This window comes from Camelina sativa, chromosome 11, assembly GCF_030686135.1.
Source record: "Camelina sativa cultivar CO46 ecotype springtype chromosome 11, ASM3068613v1".
Classification (NCBI taxonomy): Eukaryota; Viridiplantae; Streptophyta; class Magnoliopsida; order Brassicales; family Brassicaceae; genus Camelina; species Camelina sativa.
In genome coordinates, this window is record NC_141890.1 from 27,845,374 (window position 1) to 27,863,816 (window position 18,443).

General features: G+C 40.6%; 1 non-coding gene across 1 annotated transcript; it reads left to right on the forward strand.

The window, feature by feature from the left end:
• The first annotated feature begins 8,563 nt into the window (after positions 1-8,563).
• Positions 8,564-8,670, forward strand: LOC147934502 (small nucleolar RNA R71). The gene has a single exon (XR_015573440.1). It is a non-coding gene; the product is annotated as a small nucleolar RNA R71 (small nucleolar RNA).
• Positions 8,671-18,443: the final 9,773 nt, after the last annotated feature.

The window sequence follows — 18,443 nt, forward strand, 5'->3', positions numbered from 1 at the left end:
GAAGTCTTCCTTAAACAAACGATTATTTTAAAACGACCTTGCATCTCTTGGACCGCGTAGACTTTGTTTTTTTCTTTTTTATGTTGACGAACCAACTGGTAAACTTGTAGGTGGAATTGACCATAAAGGGTGTCCACATTGGTTAGTCGCATACCAAACTGATGTGTAATATTTATAACAACCAGTACTACTAATAAGTTTTAAGATGAGCTTGTCATCGAGAGAATAGAGCTAAAATAGGATAAGTATAAAAATCATCATGAATACTATACACTAGATTTTAACCCGCGGTACACCACATGACAAATATTTATTTTTAGGAATTCACATTTTTTTGAATTTATTTAATAATTATTTTGTATAATACCATTTTGTTAAATTAGTTTGATTATGCATGTTTTATATTGATGTTGTTAAAAAAGTAGTAAAATAAAAAGTTTATCTGTATTGAAATATGAGACTAATGATATTTTATTTTTTAATAATATCAGTTTGAACCCGTCTTGTTTTAGAACCCGTCCCATAGAGAAAGATTGTTGACTTGATGTTTTGTCCAATAGATCTTGTGATTTACAATGTAGTTGTTTCTTGTATGCTCTAAGGTAAATTTTGAACATGTTTTCAAATAAACTTGTGAAACATGCTTGAGGAGATGGATGTTATAAATCAGTGATAGACAATATTCAGTCAAGGGCGAAATTATGGCACCCAATGAATTGATCAAACACCTTTAGATGGATTTTAGGAGGATGCAATGAGTGTTATAAACTCAAATGTGAAAACTGTAATCTTTGTTCAGTATTGATAACCTTAATTTGTGATATGAGGCTATTAGCATAGTATTGTCCTCTCTATGAGATATAACTTTTTCTGTATGGATTTGAATTCACCCAAACATTAATGGGCACTATTGGGCTATCAAGCTGTGAAAGACTGTATTATTAAGGAGTTGTATTTACAAATTTGCTTAAAATTTTGGTCCTCGTTAACTAATTAATTTTGATAATATATATACCCAAACATTAGTGGGGATGTTTGATATATTTATTAACTTAATCCCCTATATTCAAATCATTTGCTAATCATGTTAATTATCAAAATTAATTAGTTAAATTATCACATTCGACATAAAAAGAGGATGATAACATTCTAAAAAGAAAGAGAGCAAAATATTTGCCCGAGTAAAAATACTTTCGCATCATCACAGATATATAGTCGATCTTATTATTCTCAAACGGTTTTAATATGTTCAGATCCAAAGGTTCACAAGCTGCTGAGCTCGAAGCGTGACGATGAAACGATTCCCATGATTCAAGCGTGACGATTAAACCACTGCATTTCTCTTCGCAGATCGCTTCACTACCTCTTCCGTGAACAGCGTCTCCTCTTCATCCTCGTCGGGATCTTGATCGGTTCCACTTTCTTCATCCTCAAGCCTTCTCTTTCCCGTTTGGGCGCCGTTGAGTCCACCTTACTAATCACCAGGTCTGTTTTGTACGCCGTCAGCGATTCTCCGCCTTTCAACATGACATTTAATTCCAACGGCGGTGGATATAAAACCGGTCATGTTCCTGTCGGTCACCGGAAAACTGAGAATTTTTCGGTAGTCATCTCTCGAGGGGAGATGAAGTGATCCATTGTGAAGAGAAAGAGTTTGTGACTAAATATTTGCAGTAAGCCGTTGTGTTTGATGATGCTAACTTGCGATTATGGGTCAAGTATTTATAGGCAATTAATTAGGTTTATTTTTTCACCTTAACACACAACAAATTCAATTGGTTACCGAGTAATTTGAGATTAAATATTCGCATAGTATCTAGTTTTTGAGGAATATGCCAAGTTTATGTGATGATATTTTCTTAGCCATTAATTTGTTTCCTGCATTCGAATTTGTTAATAGAGATCTGAGGAGAAAATATATTTTGGAATTTAATGTGGGAGTAATTAGGGACATACAAAATCGAATGTAGCTGACTTATAGGCTTCTCATAACTTTATATTTTGAAATCAATTATTGTAAAGATATTGTAGAGATTCTTGGAAGAATGATTTTAGAAATTTTTAGTTTTTATTGTAGAAAAACGATTGAAACAAATATTATTTCTACTAATTTTATTTAAAATAATAATTAATGTCAATGGCAGTCTTGTAAATAGGTGGCAACTTCAGCAAATAAATGCTAAATGTACTTGGAAAATGTATATATAGATAGATGAAGACAAAAATAAATTGCAAAATGACATAATTTTTTTGTTTTGAACCTTTAAACAATACTGTATATGCGGAATTTTATTGTATGTATATATGGGTAATCTATAGCTTTAACCATATTAAACATGAAACGACCCGACCCATTTTTCAATAATAAATAATAGAAAATAATAAATAAAAATAATAATCTAAACTAATGGTCTCATACCCATTAACCAGCTAACCATAAACAACCAACAGCGGAAATAACCAAACGACACCATTAAACCAAATATCAATATATAATAATTCAATAGCCATTAATTCAATCCAACTAACAACAAGTAAAACATTAAACCAGCAACCTAGCAATGCTCTAATAACTCATCACTAACAACCTAACAGAAGTTAGACCACAATCAACAAGACACTAGAACATCCTCCTGTTCATCGCCTTGATTCCACGATCACACTTTGCCTTTACCTGCACCACAACACATATGAGATGCATGAGTATTTTATAAATACTCAGTGAGACAATCCTTCCATCTACAAGGCTATACACATACGCAATTGAGATATCTCTAACCATCAAACAACAATCAATAACCAAACAACAAACCAGATATCTACATCGACTGACACCAACCCATGCATCGACCGACATCAACTGGGTACGCATCGACCGACACAAGCTTGCATCGACCGACACATGCTCGACATTGTACGAAATTCCTAGTTGCATTGGCCGACGCCTTCACATGGCATTGACCAATGCTCCTAGGTCAAACTGCGTCGTCCTCGCATTGCATCGACTGACACACCAAGTGCATCGACCGATGCATATGCTGAGCATCGTTTTTCCCCGAAGCTTCTTCCCGGATCTCCGTCCCTAAACCACCAATAACACAAAACCAACAAAAAGCTTCCCAAAGCCTCTTGCAACTCAACAACACTCTAACAAGCAAAATAACACATAAAACAAGCAGATCAGAGAAATCTCAAGCGTAAGATAAGCCATGGTCATGCACTCAGCTTTGCCAAAGAAGATTCTGGACCACAAACAAGAATATACACGCTCCTAGGAAAGTTCCTACAACGATCCCAGCTACAGATCCCTACAGGAACAACCTCAAATCTCCAAGAACTCTCAAAAACAGCACGAACTTCTTTTCTCTCTTTCTTTTCTCTCAAAAGCGGCCAAACTCACCCAAAAAACGACAAATCTCCCTTTTCTAACCGACTCAAGGGTTTCCCTAACCCCAAAACACAGTGTTTAACTTAAGTCGAACCGCACAGAACCGACCTTGCATCGATCGATTCATCCCCTAAACCGGGATTATGGTTCGCCGATGTTACAATTCTCCCCCACCAACATAGATTCGTCCTCGAATCTCGAAAAACTATCAGCCAAGGACTCCCGTGCAACCGTCTCCACAGCCCGCACTCCTCCGACCGAACTACAAAGGTCACCTTATTGCTAGAGTAATTACCCGATACACTTAACCGCAAGGCAGTATATAAGGGGTCAAATCCACAAGGACCAATGGTACACTAAAGATTTGCGAGAGTCGTAAATAGCTAAAGCGGACGAATGTTTGTTTGTTTGGTTTTCAAGTTTGTAAATAAAATGCAAAGAAATATAACGGATTAAACTTATGGGATTAAAACATTGGGTCATAGGGTATTTCAGAGATCAATGACTAATGAGAAAATGAAATATGGAATTCAGTTATTAAGAACCGTCCTAGAACATGAACACTGTAATAGACTAACCCTCTTTCAAGGCATTAGAAACTAAACTTGACTATTAGTTTGCTAAACTTTCATTTGCAACCTCATAGCCAAATTTGCATTACAATCAAGTTCATTAAGTTCACAATGCGTCCTAACATCAACTTTTTCAGGCTAGAAATACATTGGTCAATTCACATTCATTCAGGCATTCTATCGAACACTTTTGATGCATAGAAAAACCTAGAGTCTAAAACAAGGTGATAAATCCTATTTTAGCATTAAGATCATGTGAATCAAAGTACCTAAGGATTAAGAAATCCAAACAATAATTAAAAAATCAGTTCATTGAATCTCCTAATTGGAACCCTAAAACCCAATTGAAGACCTACTCACACATAGCAAAAGAGAAAACAAAAATCATAGATGAAGAAAACATGATTAAATTGCAGAAATAATAAGAAAGGGTTTAGAAATCTTCTCCAAATTATCAATGAGGAATGAATCTCTAGAATCCCAAAAGAGTGGCTTACAAAAAGTCTCAAAGAAAGCGTAGTATAAAACTTAGGGTTTTTCTGCCAACAAATAAAAGGTATTTATAGAGTTCTCCAAATATGGTAAAAAAGGTAACGAACTAGTCAAAATATTTCTCAACCAGGCGGGTTTTTCAAGTAGGCGGGTTTTGACATATAACTTTCCGGTTCAGACTATGTTACTTAGCCAGACGGGTTTCTCAGATAGGCGGGTTTTAACGTGAAAGTTGTCGGGTCAGACTTCGTTGCTTAGCCAGGCAGGTTCCTCTGATAGGCGGGTTTTCACGTGAACCAACATTCACGTGAACCAACATTCATCCTCCAAAGTGTCGTAAAACCTGTAAAGACTCGATAATTAACCAAAAGACGCCAAAAACACACTTTGACTCAATAAAAAATATAAAATAAGAGAGAAAACAAAGACTCAAAATGGATAAAACCTCCATATATCAACTCCCCCCGACTTAGATCTTTGCTTGCCCTCAAGCAAAACAAAAAACCTTTGCCAAGTAAAGAGGTTTGAAAACGGGATAACTCACACATTCTTCTGGGATCATGCTATCAAACAATTGCGTGCAAACCACTATCACAAAGCTCATATCAAACCGTACTAAATCGTACTTTGCCATGACCGTAGCAACTTCATAAATCCTAAGATCACAAAGACTTTGAGACTCAAATAACTTAACCTTTTAACATTCATTAGTAAATGCGTGCACTCTCACAAAGAGGATATCGAACACATTATGGTCTAGGTGTAAGGACAATTTCAAGGTGGCTCAAGTGTTTAAGGTTTCCAGCAATGCGAACGGATGCAAATCATTATGCAAAATCACAGTGAGACACATACCAATTGGGAGGTACACAGCTTCCCTCTAACTCGGATCAAACTAACTAATGCAAAACCCCAAACAAATCATCATTGTTTTAGATGCTTTTGATAAATAAATAAGAGTACTCTGAAATTCCTAGTTCCATTCTTAATCCTTTCCTGTTTTATTTGTTTTTTTTTCTTCTCGCGTTTCTTTTTTTTTCTATATGGGGGAGTGGAACCGGTTCTTGTCTCACAAAATTGGATCAAAAGAACTAAATCATGGAAACTCAACACATGCTTATGAACATAACCACACAACCACAAAAACTTAATATCAATCACCCAAACAACTACAATGACAATTCTAACTAGAGGAAAGCTATGTCGGTCTCTATACTCCGTAGTTTTTGCAAATGAATGCACATGATGATGATGACCAAGAATGCGAGTGGTATGAAGCAAGGATATGGGTAAAGGTGTGGTACAAAGAGTGGTAAAATCGTGTAAACTAAACTCTGAATGTATGATCCATTCATGATTCTCAACCCCCTAAGTGAGATATAATAAGTCCATATTAATTCCAAATAAGCAAGGTCAAGCTCAAATCATCCAAATTTCAAAGCGACATAAATTATGGAAGTGATCAAGTCATGATTTTTTCTAAACTTCCAAGTCATCCTTAAAATATGTTAAATGGTCCCAAGGTAATGAATCAAGCATGGTGCAAATTCCTAAGAAAAGGTCATAGTTCTCATACAAAAATTTTGACTCAATAAAACACACTTTTGACTCAATGAAACAAACAAACTGAGTAAAAAAAGAAACAATATTAGTAGACATATGACACCTTCCCCCATACTCGCTTCACACCGTCTCGGTGTGAAAACAAATCCAAGAAAAGAGGCCAAACAGACTCAAAAGAAATTTAAAAGAAAAATAATTAGTAAAAGAGAGACATACCTGGTGGGTTGCCTCCCACAAAGCGCTTGTTTCATGTAATTAGCTTTACTGGATTCTTGTGAACTAATGGGTGTGAGCAAGAGGACTTGCTCCAAAACAAGGTCCCCAGTCATTCATCTTCATCTTTAAAACTCTACTCATAACCTTTTTCACAGCTTTTGGACCTTTTCCTTTCAACTCTGAAGTTAGAATACTCATAGCTTTGGAAAAAGGTTTTGAGGTTCCCTTACACTGCACTTTATACTCTATGGTATCTCCAACACGCTTCACCGTTGTTAAGGTTACATGAGGATTTTCCTTGATCCTTTTGGGCTTAACCTTACATGTAGCACTAACCTTTTTTGTTGAAATTTGAGAGTCTCCTTGATCCTTTTGGGCTTAACCTTACATGTAGCACTAACCTTTTTTGTTGAAATTTGAGAGTCTCTATCTAGGACTTCCTTGACCTCACTCCAATCAATGCATTTTTTCACATACTTATCCCTAGGATCATCAATGGTTTCAATTGAAAAGACTTGTCCTCTAATAGTAGGTTTTTTCAACAACCTTTTCCTGTCAAACTCATGAGTATGATAACCAATCTGCAAGTGAATTTGCTACTTTTTTACATCAATCATAGTCCCAGCAGTATGTAAGAATGGGCGACCAAGAATGAGAGGATCATGTGGTTCTTTATCAAGCTCCAAAACCGTGAAGTCAGTTGGGATGTATAAGTTTCCAATTCTAACATGCACATCCTCCACCAACCCAACTGGATGTCACACAAAACGATCAGAAAGCACTAAGGAGATCCTTGACGATTTGAAATTGGTGATTCCTAAACGCTCTGACACAGAAAGCGGCATCAAATTGACACCAGCTCCCAAGTCACATAAACATCTCTCAAACATGAATATCCCAATTTGGCAAGATAGTGCAAAACTCCCTAGATCTCAAAGCTTCTCAGGAATCTCAATCGGGATGATGGCATTGCACTCAGAACTAACCATCTCTGTCTCCTCTGTCAAGTGTGCTATTGCAAGGATTTTCTCCTTGTTCCTTTGATGTTTTTTCTGCTTCTCAAAATGCATGTATGCCTTCCCATTTGAAATCATCATGACTCCTTCAATGCTCTTCTTGTTAGACAAGACATCCCTCAAACATATTTTATATGATTTTGTATTCTTTACTGACTCTAGAAATGGGAGTTTGATGTGAAACTCTTTCATAACTTCATCAAGGTGAGCTTTCTCCTTTTCAGCCTGCCTTTTAGCTTCCCTTAGACGACCTGGAAATGGGAGCCTAGGAACATATGGTGGTGGGCCTACGTAGGGTGGCTCATCTTCCTCTTTGGCTAAATCAACAACTATAACTTCCCTCTCAACAATAATGTTAGCATGCACAGCTTCCTCAAAGCTTCTCTCAACAACTTTTTCAGGTTTTTTCTTTAATATTTACAACATAACAATGCTCCTTATTTTTGGGTTCAGTTTTTCAAGGTAAAACACCTGATGGTCGAATAGAGGCAGAGGAAATTTGAGCTACTTGGTTCTCAAGAATTTTAACATGTGAAGATAGTGCTGTAAACTTCCCATTGAAATCATGATACATGTTATCCACCTTAACATTGATTTCAGCAGCATTCTTCACCTGACCTTCAAGAATCTGCTGCATCATCGACTTCATTTCATTATCTACTGAAGAAGACGTAGAATTCGTGCTCACATGAGCTTGAACTGGTGCTTGGTAAATTCCACGGCAGTTGTTAAACTGAGGTTTTTGCTGAAAACCTACTTGACCATATCCATTTCCATGTCCTTTTCCCTGAGGCACAGATGGCTTGTTGTAGCTTACTTTCCCTGGCGCAAACTGCTTTTGCTGAAACTGTTGTGGTGGATATACCTGATCTTGTGGATTCTCAACATTAGTGCTTCGGTAAGAGAGGTTGGGATGGTTTCTATAGCCCTGGTTGAAACCATTATCCTGATACCCCTGATTCACGTAATTCAGCTCAGCCTGTAGCTCCTCAGAACCTTCTCCAGCACATTCCTGATGAACCTGAACATCACCAGAATTATCACAGAAACTGACACTCCTCTGGTCTCTTCTCAAAAGCTGCTCCACTTTTGCAGTCAACTCAGCAATATACTTTGATTCTCCTCCTCCACTGCTTCCCATTGTCCTATCATAATCAACACAATGATTACTGTTACTGGCAGCTAGGTTCTCAATTAAAATTTGAGGCTCTGGTACGGTTTTGGTAATGAAATCCCCATTGTTGGCTGTATCTAATGCCATCTTGCACCTCTCATCAACTCCTCTGTAGAATGTGTTGATGAGTGATTCTGGAGTGAAAACATGGTGTGGACACTCTCTTTTGTTGTCTTTGAACCTTTCCCAAGCCTCATGGAATGACTCAGTAGCACTCTGCTGAAAGCTTGAAATCTTGTTCCTGAGAAGAGTAGTCCTCGCTTGGGTGAAATACTACAGCAAGAAAGTAGCTTGCACTGCAGGTCATACACCTGAAAACACCAAAAAGAGAGAAAAAGCTTTAGTTAACAACTGTAATAAAATGCTCTAGAACTATAAACTAATCCTAAAGATCTAAGTAACACAATTGGTCCCCGGAAACGACACCTAACTTGATTGCTCGAGTAATTACCCGATACACTTAACCGCAAGGCAGTATATACGGGGTCGAATCCAAAGGAACAATGGTATACTAAAGATTTGCGAGAGTCGTAAATAGCTAAAGCGGACAAATGTTTGTTTGTTTGGTTTTCAAGTTTGTAAATAAAATGCAAAGAAATAAAACTGATTAAACTATGGGATTAAAACATTGGGTCATAGGGTATTTCAGAGATCAATGACTAATGAGAAAATGAAATATGAAATTCAATTATTAAGAGCCGTCCTAGAATATGAGCACTATAATAGACTAACCCTTTTTCAAGGCATTAGAAACTAAAATTGACTATTAGTTTGCTAAACTTTCATTTGCAACCCCCTATCCAAATTTGCATTACAATCAAGTTCATTAAGTTTACAATGCATCCTAACATCAACTTTCGCGGGCTAGAAATACATTGGTCAATTCACACTCATTCAAGCATTCTATCGAACACTTCTGATGCACAGGAAAACCTCGAGTCTAAAACAAGGTGATCAATCCTATTTTAGCATTAAGATCATGTGAATCAAAGAACCTAAGGATTAAGAACTCCAAACAATAATTAAAACATCAGTTCATTGAATCTCCTAATTGGAACCCTGAAACCCAATTGAAGAACTACTCACAAATAGCAAAAGAGCAAACAAAAATCATAGATGAAGAAAACATGATTAAATTACAGAAATAATATGAATGGGTTTAGAAATCTTCTCCAAATTGTCAATGAGGAATGAATCTCTAGAATCCCCAAAGAGTGGCTTACAATAAGTCTCAAAGAAAGTGTAGAATAAAACTTAGAATAAAACTTAGGGTTTTTTTCTCCCAGCAAATGAAAGGTATTTATAGAGTTCTCCAAATAAGGTAAAAAAGGTAACGGCGTAGTCAAAACATTTCTCAACCAGATGGGTTTTTCAAGTAGGCGGGTTTTGACGTATAACTTGTCGGTTCAGACTATGTTACTTAGCCAAACGGGTTTCTCAGATAGGCGGGTTTTAACGTGAAAGTTGACGGGTTAGACTTTGTTGCTTAGCCAGGTGGGTTCCTCTGATAGGTGGGTTTCACGTGAACCAACATTCATCTCATATGCTTGTTTGTATCCAGAATAGCTCATTTATCTCCAATTTCCTCCAAAGTGTCCTAAAACCTGTAAAGACTCGATAAACAACCAAAAGACTCCAAAAACACACTTTGACTCAATAAAAAGTATAAAATAAGAGAGAAAACAAAGACTTAAAATCGATAAACACTCCATATATCATCACCTCTAAGCAATAAACTCACGTTCCAGGCATTATTTGCTCTCGACTTTTGGACTTTCCTTTACTCATAGGCCTTAACCTTGAGTTTCTATTAATTCCTCATCAGGCCGAAACCTGCATGTCGTAATGTTGGCTCCTCATCGGGCCTAAACCCGCATGCCATAATATATAAGGAAGTCCAAAATTTGTCTCTCGAGTTGCCACCCTACAGCGTGCCCCCCCTGATCGTCATCCGAAGTCGATATATAAACCATACCTTCAAGCCACAAAGTCTCAGAATATGGCGGTACTAGGAGAAGTAAATTTCCCCAAGAGTCGTTGAACACCAACTGTCCTTAGAGAAAACAATTCTGAACACGTCTGAGTCCTATCCCTAATCAGGTTTCCTTCTCGTGGCTCGTGTAGAACAACACAATGTCCTACCAACCTAATATCCCCTCACTGGAATACCTCCTGACCGCACAAGGATCATCAAAATGCCACAAGGGCTGCCACAAATGCCAATAAATGATCTAAACAGGACCACCACACAGGCTAAACAAATCTCCTAAACAGGACCGCCACAAAGGCCAAACAAATGTCTTAAACAGGATCGTCAAAAAGACCACTTGTCCCGAAGGACCGTCAGGAAGACCATTTATCCCGAAGGACCGTCACAAAGACCACTTGTCCCGAAGGACCGTCATGAAGACCATACATCCCAAAGGAACATCACGAAGACCACTAATCCCGAAGGATTGCCTAAACAGGCCACACGTCCCAAAGGATTGTCACGAAGACCACATATCCCAAAAGACCGCCTAAACAGGCAACATTGGCTAAACAGCCCGCCACAAAGGCCACACAGTTGGCTAAAAAGCCTGTCACACAGGCCACACAATTTCTCGAAAGACCGCCACACACGGGCACACAATGACTCAACAGTCCGCCACAAAGGCTATAAAAGCCCCTCCAAGGCTCACAACTACTAAAAATGGACAATTTCTAACTCCCAAAAAACTTTCCATTTTTAAAACTTTCCACTTTTGGATACTTTCCATTTTTGGAAACTTTCCTCTTTAATACCAGCCTCACATAAATTCTTACCCCAAACACCACCTCATCTTGTTACTTAGTCGCACAACCAACCACCCTTAAGCGAGTGAGTAACAAGAGAGATGGGCTGGAATACTCCATTCCTGCTCCAACCACGGACTACAACTGAGACCAGACTAGACAAGCTCAAGTCGCAGCTTGCTTCTCAAACCTCTTCTTAAACCTTGCCTTCATCCTCGCCTTTGGCTCCCAAATCTGCTCCTCAAAATCATCACAGTCCCAAAGGACTCTCATCAAAGGAATCTTCTTTTTCCGAAGTTCCTTCGGTCCTCCTCTCGATAACCCTCACTAGTCTCACCTCCAAAGTCATGTTAGGCTGAAGATCCTCAGGAATCTTAGCCAACAACTGATCATCCTCACGGAGAAAGTTCCACAACATCGACACATGAAAAACCTTGTGGAACGCACGCATAACCTCAGACAACTCAAGCCTATATGCCACCGGTCTCACCCGCTAAATCACTCTGAACGGACCCAGATACCTTGCACTCAACTTAGTCTCCGTCAATGACTTGTTCAGACCCTCCAACATGGCCATCTTGAGGTACACTCTGTCTCCCACCTGAAAGTCAAGATCTCTCCTCCTCTGATCGGCATAACTCCTCTGTCGATCCTAAACTTCCTTCATGTTCAGCTTGAGAACCCGAATTTTCTCCGAGGTCTCCTGAACAAAACTTGCCTCGTACATGCTCCTCTCCCCCACCTGAGTCCGACATAACGGTGTACGACATGGCCTCCCATACAACGCCTCATAAGGAGTAATCCTAATACTCGCCTGGTAACTATTGTTGTAAGCAAAATCCTCCACCGTCTGAATTGTCCTCTCTGACTGCCCATCTGTCTAGGGATGATAAGATTTAGTCATATGCACCTTAGTGCCCATCTCTGCCTAAAATATCCTCTAGAACACCGAGGTGAACTTGAAACCTGTCTATCTCCTTCACATATTTCTTAGCCAAGACCGCTGCTCCATCAGTCTTCTTAATGGCCAAATAATGTGCCGACTTAGTCAACCGGTCCACAATGACCCAAATAGCATCAAAGGTCCGAGACACTGGCAAACCCACCACGATATTCATCGTGATCATATCCCACTTCCACTCTGGAATGGGTAGACTTTTCAGCAACCGCCTGGAACCTGATGCTCAGACTTCACTAGCTAACACACATCGCAACTCGAGACCCAACTAGCTACATCCTTCTTCATCCCGACCCATTGATAGTACCTTTTCAGATCACGGTACATCTTAGTCGCTCCTAGATGAATATAAAATATGCTTGCATGCGCCTCTCTCAGGATCTCATGCCTCAACTCCTCATCCTTAGGCACACAAAACTGCTTGTGCACCAAAATAGTACCATTAACTGAGACCTGATACTCTGAATCAACATCCTTAGAAGCATTCACCAACCCCAAATCCTTCTCCTGAGCCAACTGCATCTTGCTTAGAAGATCTGCTCTATCAGTTGCGTCCGAACCCAACGGCTTATGAGAAACCGCACACAAACTCAACACACTAATCTCTCCTACTAGAGACCCCATATCCTGCTCCTGAACTGAAGCCGCCCTCTTCCGGCTTAGAGCATCTGTAACCAAGTTAGCCTTACCAGGGTGATAGGCTATCTCCAAATCATAATCTGCCACCAGCTTCATCCACCGCCTATGCCTCAAATTCAGCTCGGACTGAGTGAATATATACTTCAGGCTCTTATGATCTGTAAACACTTGTACCTTTGCACCATAAAGATAAGATCTCCAAATCTTCAGGGGAAAAACTATAGCAGCCATCTCCAAATTTTGAGTAGGATAGTTTTCCTAATGCTTCCGCAACTGCCGCGAAGCATAGGCAATCACCTTCCCATGCTGCACCAACACACACCCCAAACCCACTCTGGATGCATAAGTATAAACCACATAGGGTTCCCCCTGACATTGGCGTAGTAGTCAGCATCTCCTTCAGGCTTGCAAAATCCTCCTCTCGCTCCTGTGACCAAACAAAAGGAACATCCTTCCCTATCAACTTGGTCATCGGACGTGCCTTGCTTTCAAAGCCCTGCACAAACCTCCTGTAATAACCTGCCAATCCAAGTAAACTCCTGATCTCTGTGGCATTTTGCGGTCTAGGCCAATCCCTGATGGCCTGAATCTTCACCGGATCTACAGAAACCCTCTCTACCGAAACAATGTGACCCAGGAAACCCATCTCACGCTGTCAGAAACTACACTTGCTCAACTGAGCGAACAACTTCTGCTCCTGCAGCTTCTGCATAACTACCCTCAAATGCACTACACGCTCCTCAGGACTATTAGAATAAACTAGGATGTCATCGATAAAAATAATGACAGACACGTCCAGAAACTCCTGAACACGTTGTTCATCAATCTCATAAACGTTGTTGGTGCGTTACTCAACCTGACGCCAGATCTATCTTGGAGAACCAAGTAGCACCTCTCAATAGATCCAATAACACATCGATCCTAGGAAGAGGGTACTTGTTCTTCTTTTTAACAAATAACACCGGCGCTCCCCACGGTGATACACTAAGACGAATGAATCCCTTGTTCAACAAATCCTCCAACTGCTTCTTCAGCTCCGCCATCTCTGCTGGAGCCATCTTGTAAGGAGCCTTGGATAACGGTGTCGTACCTAGTTCCAATTCAATCATTAAAGGATCAGACCAAGATGGTGGTAATCCCTGCAACGACTGGAACACATCCTCAAACTCCTCAACAACCTGAATACCGCTAATCATAGACTGCCCCACTGACTCTGGCATCGATATAGTAACCAAATAAGCCTCCCAGCCCTTCTTGATCATCTTCCCAGCCTGCATGGACGAGATCACGAGACTCCCCAAAATCGGTCTAACTCCCTCAAAAACCAACTTCCCTCCTGGACGGTCATACTCTACTCTACCCCGATGACAATCAAGATGAACCATATGACGATGCAACCAATCTATCCCCTGGATAACATCATACAACTCCACTAGGCTAATAAGAAAATCCGCTGTCCATGACTCCCCTGCGATCTGAATATCAATACCCCTCGCCCGTCCAACGACCCTCAGGAATTTGCCTCCCACAATTATGACAACTCACGCTCGCTCTCCGAGATTTCTTCTGATATCTGCACACTCCGAAGTAATGAAGCTATGAGTAGCTCTAGCATAACGTGGGACCTAAATCCGCCCACCAACAAGGTCCCTACACAAATCTCATGTGTTGAGAACCTAACACTTTATCACAGACAAAACATAAAATCTGAACCTACTGAATTCACAAAGTTGGGTAAAAGAGATTATACCTATGGTCGCCCCCGCACTGGTTCCACCAGTCTCCATAGTTGTCTACATCCATGACGCCTGCTCAATCCGTGCCACCTGCTGCACTACATGCTGCATCGCTGCCGCTGCCATCTGCTACAACTTAGGACACTTGGGCTTGATGTGTCCTGGCTCCATGCAATGATAGCATACACGAACTGCTACCGTCGGAGCACTCCTCTAGGGATAAATAGCAAACTTGTGATCTATGCTCCCACACCCGAAACACCCTGCACAACTTGGCCTCTGTATAGCCTCCCACTTCCTCTTGTTTCTCTGCGCAGGCTTGCCTCCCTTGCCAGAACCTCCATAATTATGAGCCTTCCGTGGCTGAACTGATGTACTAACCGTCACTGGCTGTGCCCGGATGTCCTCCTCAATCTCTACTGTAGTCTCAACCAGCTCTGCACGCGTAGCATAGCTCCTCCCTCTATAGTGAACCCTCTAATCATCACGAAGGACCCTCAAAAACCTCATGATCTGTGCCTCCTCAGACTCCATCGCCCGACCCCCATACATCAAAAGTCGACTGAACTCCAAGTCCAGCTCCCGCACTGACCGAGTCCCCTGATATAAATGTAGGAACTGCACCTCCAACCGGTCTAATGCCTCTCTAGTAAAATACTTGTGTTTGAACTCCTCCACGAAGTCAACCCAAGACATCTCCCTCTGCACTCTCCTGGCAGCCATTGCTCTCCCAGCCGCCACTGGCGGGACTACCTGTTCCTAAACCGGTACTACTCCCGGTATCCACTCCAACAGTTGTGTCAACAAGCCAGCAAGATCAACGCCTCCTCTTGGGGCTCCACCTGTTGGGACTCTCGCACCCAGAACCCTAGCATCACAAGCCAGCCCGGCGCCGACACCGCCCACACCGACTCCATCAACGCTTACTGATATCTTGTGTTTTTGTTGGATTTTAAGCCTTGTTTTTGCATAGTCTTGTTGCATAATCCTGTCATTCTAGGTTGTTTTAGGAGCATTTGCATCTAGTGTGTTATCTCTCAGGTTCTTGGAGTAATCTCAACACTTTTGGAGCATTTGGACTTGTTTTGGTGCAAAGAAGCAAAGAGGAGTAGAATTGGAGAAGTGACAAGGGATAAAGAAGCATACGAGTACACCAGCGGCCAAGGACCAGCGGTCAAGAGGTGGCCGATCGAGTTTATAAGCAGGAAGAGCGAGTACACCAGCGGCCAAGGACCAGCGGTCAAGAGGTGGTCGATGGAGTTCATAAGGAAAAGGCCGAGTGCACCAGCGGCCAAGACAAGCGGCCAAACCATGGCCGCTGGAGCCATTACCAAACTTGTTTTATTTTTGACCCGGGTTTGACCCAATTTGTTTTGGGTTGACCTAGGTTCTCTTCTACTCTCCTATAAATACTCTAAACCTATTAAGGATCTCTTATCTCTTATCTTATCTATTGTTTAGCAGCCACTTAGGATTATTAAGCTTGTTTACTCTTGGTTTATTGAATCCTTGGTTGATTTTCCAGTTTTTAATAGCAATTTCTCTTTCAAATCTCTTAATCTATAAACTCTTATTATGATTTCACAAAGATCAAACTCTTTCCTTTGTGTGATCATGATGATGAGTGAGTAGATCTCTTAGAACTTTGGGCTAGGTAGATTAGGGAGATAGATGGTTGATCTTTGATGTCTAGGGCTTTGTTTATGTATTTCCTATCTTGATTAGTGATAATAATGCTAGATAGACTTGATCAAGCTTGAATCTAGATATTAGGATTTCCATGCCCACAAGGTGTTTGATGAAATTCCTGAACCAAACTATTCAAGAGCTTCGCATTCCTAGCCAATGGAAATTGATGATTAGGGTGCTTAGTGGTATTTAGACTTGATATTAATGCATGCTTACCTTGTGATTACCTTTGGAAATTGTTGATTATCACTTGATTAGCATAGAATCTCTATCATGGAAATGGATTGATTTGCATAAGTGTTCTTAGCCATAGGATTGTTCTTGATTGTTGCTTAGACATCTAGGATTGATTAGCTATCTCCCAAGTCAATTACCCTGGTCAAGGTTCATTTGTTTAATCCTGATTTAAAGCTTGTTGCTAGTTGTGTTCTGTTTCTTTGAGTTTGCATTGTTTAATTTGTGTTGTTTCCTTTCTTTGAATCAGTTTGTTAGTTAAGACTGTTACAAAAGAACCAATTCCTGTTTAAGAATAGATTAAGCATCTTTGTGCATTTTTAATGTGTTGATTAATGCTGATTGTGGATTGATAATTTAATTGATAGAAAAAGTACTACATCAATTACGGTCCTATTAGTACCCCCAGCCACACTCATGGACCCCCTCCTGGAAGCCCTACTACTCGCCAACACCCTCAACTGTCTCACTCTGGTCCATGGTATCACTAACCACTATGACTTTGGCCATACCACGACCACGTCCGCATACACAACCACATCCGACGACCACGTCTGCATCCACGTCCACGTCCACGTCCACGACCAGCAACAGCACCACCTCTAACCATCTGCCTTACCATGAGCAGAAGACTAAGCAAACAAACTCAACTGAACACCAAAAACATAAAATCACCGTGGAATCACACGGTAGGTTTGAATGGATGTTCTAGGACTCCATGCCACACACAATTTACTAACTCACATAATCAATCAAAGCATGCAAATCCACAACATCTAAAGCGCAAAGCCTAGTGAACCCAAACCTAAAACCGTAAGGGCTTTGATACCAAACTGAAACGACTCGATCCGTTATTTTTTTTATCTATAATAAACCTCTCCGCATTAATTATTTTTAACCTCTCTGCATGTCCCTGAAACTGGTGTGTCACAATTCACCACCACTAACAGATCGCAACGTCCTCGTTGTGCACCAAGACCGTCACCCCATACGGTGTGAGCCCACTCGACTCCACACTCGTCTAGGTTCGGATATGATACCACATTTAACACCTCGACCGCCACCTCTTAGTGGGCCCCATGTCCAATCTCCGTCCATAGACCAATCTTTATTAATGGGTCTCACGTCCTTTCACTAGGCCCGTGAGCCCATCCATATCCGACGGTTGGTTTGCTATGTCTGGAAGGCTTTAAAGACTTGTTACCAAGACTACAAATCACCGCATGATCTTTTCATGTGTTTTGTCCTCACTCGCACAGTTCTGATAGTCACTTCCAGGAAGGTCACTGATGAGACAGTGGACAGCTAAACCAAAGGACATGGACATAAGGAGCAGCTTGAACCAGATAAAGCATTGGAGGAGCAGCTGAAACCAGAGGAAGCATTGAAGGAGCAGCTTGTACCAGCGGAAGCATCGGAGGAAGCATTGATTGTTTCGGCGGGTCCTCTAACAAGGTCAAAATCAAGGAGGTTCAACCAAGCCATCAATGGTCTACTTAGAGAGCTGGAAAATAAGCAATAAGACATGGCTCAAGCCATCCTAACAATGATCACAGCTCAGGGTGTTCGATGAAGGGTTAAGTGTTGCTTATGCACTCTTTTTCCCTTGTCAAGTTTTGTCCCATTGGGTTTTCTTGACAAGGTTTTTAATGAGGCTTAAGTGACACTTACAAGGCCCCTTTGTCACCCATTCGTATTCCAAGGCCCATCTCTTTGTCTTGACCCATTTTTTATTTCTCTCTTGTGCAAACTTTGCATTTATTGCTTTTGTATTTTCTTAGGCATTGTGCATGAGGTTGACCTTGTTAATGCTCTTGGATGATTTCCTAGACATTTATTTCTCCCTTCTCTCCTATTTTCCTTCGTCCCCCCTTCTCCTATAAAAAGACAACATAGTTCTCATTTGTTTCTCATCAAACATTTCAATCAAAAATCTTCTTTTTACTTGTTTGATCAGAGAAGTGTGTAGTATCTTCTCAACTTGTTTACTT